Here is an 8,676-nt window from a genome sequence, read left to right on the forward strand (position 1 = left end):
TAATTATCATATGAAATATTGCAACAAATATGCCAAGAACACCTACATATTTACCTCTTTAATAAGTTCAGACCAAGAGTATTAACTTTATATAGATTTTTCTTCAAAAATAAATTCTTATATTTTTTTGTTCATACCTTGGAACTCATTCAAGATAGGTTTTTCAAAAAAATCTCAAGCCTTATAAAAACTCAATTTTTTTAGAATAGAAATATCAACCCTTAGTTAAACTTTTGGCTGATCCAAATGAATGGTAACGGAATGCTACCACACATAGAAATATACAAAGGAGATCTGTTGATTTACCTCTATAACTCAGTTAAGATTAATAGAATTAAATTTATATGGAGGTTTCCTATAGCAAGTATTTCCTATTAAATTTAAGTGATCTATACAATAGAGATTATTTAAATACAACTCTTTGATCCCTATTGAGACTTAACTTATTTAGAGTAGAAATTTCTCAAAATTTTAACTAATCCAGCTAGATAGGAAATGTCCTTTGTCATAGTTACATAGTTCTAAACAAAATGAGAAAATAAATTGTAAAAAAACTAAAACGAATATGCAAACCGTAGATCTACTCAAAAAAGCATTTTGAACTACCAAGATTTTTAGCGCAATCTAAAAATGCAACAAACTTCCAAAACCTTCCACGGGATTTTTCTTACACAAAAACTTATTCGCATACATTTTCTCCACTCTCCTATTCATAGCCTACAAGTGCACATCTATGATTCCTTCCTTCTTGTGATTGCTAGCCATGATAGCCATCGAATAAATGGTCATCATTTTCCCTTGTCCAGCATCAAAATAACCTCGACAGTCGTCAATCATTTTAATATCCCACTCCATCTCATAGATCTCATCTAGCAAGCTAGGGTAGGCAAGATTGTTGAAATATCTCATGCATGAGCAGTTACCCCTTGAACCAAATGCCCACCTACCACCCTAACAGCCTGCACAATAGTCAGAAACATTGAATTTAGGTAGGTGAGTTTGAATTTGGAATGAGAGGGAAAATTTTTTTGAAGGAAGACAAAAAGGAATGAATCTATTTCATTCAATCAGTTGAAAAGAGCACAAAGCAAGAAAAGCATAGAGCACAGAAGGAAGATGATCGGTAGATCAAGTCAATGGTCAAAGAAAAGAAGGAAGGTTCAGGAAGAAGACTGTGTTTGCAATAGCACAATCTTGACCTCCTTGTTCTCTATGAGTTTGTATTGATTTGTCTTATGATGCAGTGATTGCTCTAGGCATTGTTGTATGCAACCATTAGTGTTGTAAGTTTTAAGCTTTAAGTTTTGAGGTTTTCTGGTTGAAGCTGAATGCTCCCAAATTTTATAATAGTTTTATCTTATTTGAATAGAGAGCAAGAAAGCAAGCAAGAATGCATACAAATCTTTGATGTTCCCTTCTTCTATTGATCATTGCATAGTAATTTTGCATTTGAAAAGTTCATATTTGAAAGCTTCATCTTTCTGCTCTCTGCATTTTAATGGTGAAAATATCTAGGCTACAAGTCTGTCTTAAAGCCAACTCGGCTTAGTCTTTGATTGAGTTCTCCCTCTACTATTACTACCAAGCTCACTCAACATCTTCTTTTCCTGAGCATCACCTTGCACCGGTGATCGAGCTCACTTAGCATCTTTAGTGTTGAGCTAACTCGCTATACACTCTATCAAGTTTCCCTTAGTGTTGAGTCATTCAACTCCTTCTGCTAAGCTTACTTGGCACCATCTTCTTGTCACTCTGCATTGCTTTGTGCTAAGGGAAATTTTAATATGTTGTGATTTATTTTTACATGGTATCAGATCTTTAAGGTCCCATGTCCACATTGAGTTAGGAGATTTGTTTTCTAGGATATAATTTGACATGGCAAGAGATGTAGAAAAGTTATGGTAGTAGCCACCATCCTTTAATCAACAAAATTATAATACATGGGCAAAGAAGATGAAAATCATAATGGTTGCAAATGATTTGTGTGAGTTTGTGATAAATAGATTCAATGATGTTATAGTCGAAACAGTGTACGTTGCTCTCACAAAGCTGTGATTGTGGAAAAGATTATGCAAAGTAGAGAATTGTGGAAAAGATATTGAGGAGTTTACCTCAAAAATATGAGAATCTTGTGATGACCATAGAGGAAGCAAAAGACCTCACCACATTGACCATGGATGAGTTGATGGGAACTCTTCAAAGCCATGAGCACCAGATAAATAGATCAGCAACAACTTCCCAAGAGTAGTCTTTCAAGGCTCAAGAAAATTCAGGAGGTAGGGGGAAAGGAAGAAATGGTTCCACTAGAGGCTCAAAAAGTAGAGGTCATGTAAGGAATGGTCAAAGGAATGCTAGTGCAGAAATTTTAGGATGAGCAAGAAACCAAGAGGGAGCAAGAACCTCTTAAAGTAGCTCTAAAGGAGGTAGGAAGAATTACAACTCCAATAAGAACAATGTTGAATGCTACTACTACCATAAGTATGTGCATTATGCAAGTGAATGCTAGAAGAAACAAGGTGATCAGTCAAATTAGAATGCTAATGTGGCTGATGTGAACATAGGAAATGCAATCAATCCCAGAGCCTTCATCATGTGTGACATTGGTGAAGAAGGAAGCACTGAGGTATGGTACCTGGACAGTGGTTGTAGTAACCACATGAGTGGTAATGAAAGATTATTTTCATTCATTGAGAAGACTTTTAAGTCTAAAATTAAGATGGGAAATAATCAAACCATTCCCATAGTGGGAAAAGGATCTTTTATGCTCTACACCAAGAAAAGCAAGAAGAAGGAGATACAAATTGTGTTTTATGCCCCCGGTATGAAGCACAATTTGATGAGTGTTGGACAACTCATTCAAAATGGATACAAAGTGCTGATGGAAAATGACAAGTGTGTCATTCAAGAGAAGGATGGGAGTAATAGATTACTTCCAGCAGTCCAAATGACAAAGAATAGAATGTTCTCATTGAAGATAGAGACATGTTTCTCTTCTCAAGTCAGTGTTGCACCTCCCAAGCATGAATGTACAATAGTACATCAGCAATCAGCTCTTAGGAGCATGATTGAAGACCCCTCCAAGCTTTGGCATCTCAGGCATGAACATCTTGGCCTTGTTAGTTTAAATTTGTTGTGCAAGAAAAGAATGGTAGATGGTTTTCCAAGTATAGTAGATTCATATGACAAGTGTGAGGCTTGTATTTTGGGTAAGAAACATAGGCTTCCTTTTAATTTTGAAAATTCTTCAAGGGCTAGAGCACCATTAGAATTAGTGCATTCTAATTTGGTAGGTCCTATGCAAACTACTTCTATTAGGGGGAGTACTTATTTTATGACATTCATAGATTATTTCAGTCATAGGACATGGGTGTATTTTTTGAAGAACAAATCTGAGGCATTTGAAAAATTTGTTGAATTCAAAGCCCTAGCTGAACAAGAATGTGGACAATATATAAAGGTCCTTGGATTAGATAGAGGGGGGGAGTATACCTCCAATATGCTTGTAAATTTTTGCAGGAAAAATTGCATAAGAAAAGAGCTTACAACCAGTTATACTCTATGGAAAAATGGAGTGGTTGAGAGAAAAAATAGTACCATTATTGAAATGGCTAGAAGCAAGATGAAAGAAAAAGGGCTCCCAAGTGAATATAGGGGAGAAGTTGTAGCAATAGTAGTATATCTGATTAACAAGTGTCCTACAAAATTAGTTGTGACAAGATTCCTCTTGAGGCTTGGTCAAGGAACATATGAACAATTGAAAACTTCAGAGTGTTCGGTTGTACAACACATGCACATATGCCTAAGGAATAAAGGAAAAATCTAGATGACAAAGGTGTGAAGTGCATCTTCAAAGGGTAAAACTCATAATCAAAGGCTTATAGGCTATATGATCCAATTGACAAAAAGATCATCATTTCAAGAGATGTGAAGTTTTTTTAAAATCAGTCATGGAATGGCTCGGTAGATGAATCCTCAAGCACTTCAAGTAAAGTGCCTACTATTAAAGAGAAATATGATGACATCCATGATCAGCAAGAAGATGGAGCAACAAATATGAATTGCACACAAAGGCAAAAATGCAAGAAAACCTTAACATGCCGAGTAACAACTCCAAGCACATTAAGATAGCCCTAGGATAGTATGCAAAATAGTAGCAGTAGCAATACTGAAAATTAACATCCCACTCTTGCATCCCTATTGCTAAGAAAGACTAAGAGTTTAAGGGAGATATACCAAAATGATAGGTATGAGGAAGATTATGATGACAGTGTAAATTTTGCATTATTTTCTCATAGTGGTCCAAATTTTTTTTAAGAAGCTATGAATGAAGATAAATGGTGTAATGCCATGGATGAGGAAATATATGCTATTTAAAGAAATGAGATATGGGAGTTAACTACTTTTCCTCCCAAGAAACAAGTAATTGGAGTGAAATGGATTTACAAGACCAAGTGCAATGCTAAAGGAAAAATAGATAGGCATAAGACATGTTTAGTGGTCAAGGGGTAAAAGTAGCAATATGACAGAGATTATGATGAGACATATGCCCCAATTGCAAGAATGAAAATTGTGCATGCTATCATAGCAATTGCAGCCAAACACAAATGGAAGGTATATCAAATAGATCTGAAGTTCATCTTCTTGAATGGTGTACTGAAGGAAGAGGTTTATGTCGAATAGCAACCTGGTTATGAAGTTGCAAGTGAAGAACACAAAGTGTATAGATTGAAGAGAGCTCTATATGGGCTCAAGAAAGTTCCACAAGCATGGTACAACAAGATTGACTTATACTTCATGAGAAATGGTTTTGGAAAAAGTGATGGTGAGCCCACACTATACATCAAGTTAGTAAGTGGTAATGTGTTAATTGTTGTCTTGTATGTAGGTGACTTAATATTCACTAGAAATGAAAATTTTCTAATTGGCGAGTTCAAAGAAGCAATGAAGAATGAATTTGAAATGATAGACCTAGGTCTCTTGAAGTACTTTTTAAGCATAGAAGTAAAACAAATGCATGATGGCATCTTCATCTCTTAAGAAAAATATGCAAGTTAGATCTTGGAGAGATTCAAAATGCAAAACAATAAGGCAACCCCAACACAATAACTAGTAGGTCTGAAATTGAGCAAGCAAGATTGCAGAAAAAGTGTGAATCCAACATTATATAAGAGTATAGTTAGAAGTTTAATGTATTTGACTGCAACTCAACCAGACATTATGCATGCAGTAATTCTAATTTACAAATTTATGGAAACATCAAAGGATTCCCATTGGCAAGTAGGAGAGAGGATTGTAAAGTATGTGAATGGTACCAAAGGATTTGGGATTTTGCATACTACAGTTAATGATTTCAAGTTGGTTGGTTACACAGATAGTGATTGGGCTTGAAGTTTAGATGATAAGAAGAGTAGTTCTAGATACATGTTTCATATGGGATTGGGTGCAATTTCATAGGCATCCAAGAAGCAACCTATTGTTTTTCAATCTACAATAGAGGGTGAATACATAGTAGCGAATGCTACAACATTTGAAGCTATTTGGTTAAGGAGGATCTTGACAAACTTGAATGAAAGGAAAGAGGATGGAATGACAATTTATTGTGACAACATCTCCTCGATTGCATTGTCTAAGAATCTAGTCTTCTATGGGAGAAGAAAACATATAGAGATTAGATATCACTTCATCGGAGAGTTGGTGGAGAATGGGGACACCAAAATGGAATTTTGTAAGTCTAAGTAGTAGCTAGTAGACATATTTACTAAGCCTTTACACATTGGAACTTTTGTACACTTAAGAAAGAGTCTTGGTGTAGTTGATTTGGATTAGGAGTGGCCCTTGTTTTGTCTGGCTCATGAAAAAGGGGGGGTGTTGAAATATCTCATGTGTCAGTGGTTGGCCCTTGAGCCAAATGCGACCTAAACAATAGTCAGAAACATTGAATGTGGGTAGGTAATTTTGAATTTGAAATGTGAGGGAAAACATTTTTGAAGGAAGACAAAAAGGAATGAATCTGTTTCATTCAATCAGTTGAATAAAGAGCAAAGTAGAGAAAAGAACAGAGCAGAGAAGAAAGAAAATCAATAGATCAAGTGAAAGGTTAGAGAAAAGAAGGAAGGTTTAGGAAGAAGATAGTGTTTGCAATAGCATGATCTTGATCTCCTTGTTCTCTATGAGTTTGTATTGATTTTTCCTGTGAGGCAGTGATTGCTCTAGGCATTGTTGTATGCAGCCATTAGTATTGTAAGTTTTAAGTTTTAAGTTTTATTAGTTTGAAGATTTTAGGACTTTTTGGTTGGAACTGAATGCTCCCATATTTACTATTAGTTTTATCTTATTTGAATAGAAAGAAAGCAAGCAAGTAGGCATGCAAATATTTGTTGTTCCCTTCTTCTATTTATCATTGCATAGAAATTTTGCATTTGAAAAGCTCATATTTGAAAGCTTCATCCTTCAGCTCTCTAAATTTTAATGGTGGAAACATCTAGGCTGCAAGTCTATTTTGAAGCCAACTCGGCTTAGTCTTTCACCGAGTTCTCCCTTTGTTGTTAGCTCACTCAGCATCCTCTTTTATTGAGCATCACCTTGCAATGATGACCAAACTCACTCGACATCTTGACTTCCAAGCTAACTCAACAAACATTGTGCAAAGTTACCCTTAGTGCCAAGTAACTTGACTGCTTGTGTCAACACCATCTTCCTATCACTTGACACCCTCTTGTGCTAAGCAAGGTTGTCACTCGGCATTGCTTTGTGCTCAGTGAAATTTTAATAGGTTGTGATTTATTTTATACAAAGATTACATTTGGAACCCTTCAATCCTTTAGTAGGGTTACATCTAGACTTAGCCTTAGATCCATAATAAGCCAGAAGCTTAATCAGATAGGAAAGCTTTCATAGGCTAATCAATATGAACAGCCTTACCCTTAAGCTAAGGATTCCCTAATCAAATCTTCTTTGATCCAAGTCAAATTTCCCTCAATGAAAAGTATTTTTACCCTAAATGAGTGCATACTATAGACTATTGTCATGGATGAGGCTAAAAACTAGGAAATTACAAGGGCTTCACTTTGATAAAATGTTAATCGACAGCTAGATCTTATCCCTATTCTACTGTAGTATAACTATATTGGTGCCATCGTTCAATAGGTTACTAGAAACCTAAGGTAGACTAAAACCTTCTCTTGAAATATAGTTTGATTGAATAAGGGATTCGAGTCCCCTTATTGCCTTCCTTGAAAAATAACAATATTGAAATAAAGGTGAGCATTAGGAAAATTCCTGCAACTAGACTCCTTAAAAGGAATGAAATTTTAGGAAGAAAAATATTGTTTGCATTCATTGAACAGACATATTTTCACCTTCTCTGATTTTCCCCAATTTTTTGGATGGAAGTGGGTAGAAATTAGAATCATAAACTTTTCTTAGCATGGAGTGGATCTGAATTTCCATTCATAGTGGATCTAGATTTCCATTTAGAGTGCATTTGAATTTAATTTTTTCCTTAATCTGTGTTCTTGTGTAGCTTGACATGTGATTGCTAGGTCAGAGTAGATGTGTGGTATAATCTCCAAATCCTATTGATTTGTTTTCTTCATGAGATATACTTTTTTCCCTTCTTCACTATATGTGTTGTCATCTCCTCTTTATCAACTCATTGGTCTGATTTTTAATGTACATGGGTTTGATCTATTTCAACTTGGGAATGAAATTACATTCTTTATGATTTACTAATTTCTTGCGAATATTGATTCAAATTTGGGAATGTATTCAACCTAGTTATTCTCCATCTACTCAAAGATCTTCTTGCTGCCATTGATGACAAAGATAAACAATAATTAATGATTGTAAAGAGGATATGATTGAAGGAAATTTTGACATTTCAAAGGTATTTATATTTCTTTTCTCTTTTGGATCAATTATGTTCTATTTTGATAACAATATACCTTCTTTTTGTGCGATAGCTTTCCATGGCACATTATAAATAAGAGTTGTAGTGTAGCATAGTTCATACCAAATGTTGAGGGGTAGGTGTAGTAGCTTTAAAATTGCATAGTCAGTGGTAGATTCTCATTTGACTTCTAGAGCAACTAACCTCATCAATGAATATAGAATTAGGAGAAATTATGGTAGCCAAACTAAATAAAGCCCTTACATATAAAGAAACCACTCTTATGTTCCTAGTTAACCTAATTTATTGTCAAATAGAATAGGAGACACCATAGCTATCTATCTTAGATGTAATGGTTGACATTGAAATTTTAATGAAGTTAGCACCTACTTCTATAGCAAGGGCCTTCCAAAGCATTGTCTTGCCTGTTCCAGAGGGTCTAAACAATAAAATGCCCATGCACGAATAGAGAGATATGCAGTTGCACATTATGAACCCTACCTAAAGACATTGTCTCAAAAATGTTGCTATGTTTTTCATCCATGTGCATATTTCCATGATAGACATTTAATAACCAATAATGTTATCATGGACATCGGTACAATTGTATACTTTAAATGAAGGGATTATTGCCTTGAGCTACCAATTTCACTAGCTAGAATGACCTCTAGCCTAATTCAAATATTAGGCCTTTAAATATTATTAAAAAAATGAATGATCTTTACATATTTCATTATTTAAAAGTGTCATTTTCTAAGATGTAAGAATTATTAGTTTTGGGGAAGTAT

At 34.9% G+C, this 8,676-nt stretch overlaps 1 pseudogene; it reads right to left on the reverse strand.

Annotated features, from left to right (window-relative positions):
• Positions 1 to 6,780: 6,780 nt before the first annotated feature.
• LOC149546466 (arabinogalactan O-methyltransferase 1-like) lies at positions 6,781 to 7,339 on the reverse strand (annotated as a pseudogene).
• Positions 7,340 to 8,676: the final 1,337 nt, after the last annotated feature.

The sequence above is a fragment of the Cupressus sempervirens genome, chromosome 7 (assembly GCF_028749045.1).
Source record: "Cupressus sempervirens isolate cs-2001-9-10 chromosome 7, ASM2874904v1, whole genome shotgun sequence".
NCBI classification, from domain to species: domain Eukaryota; kingdom Viridiplantae; phylum Streptophyta; class Pinopsida; order Cupressales; family Cupressaceae; genus Cupressus; species Cupressus sempervirens.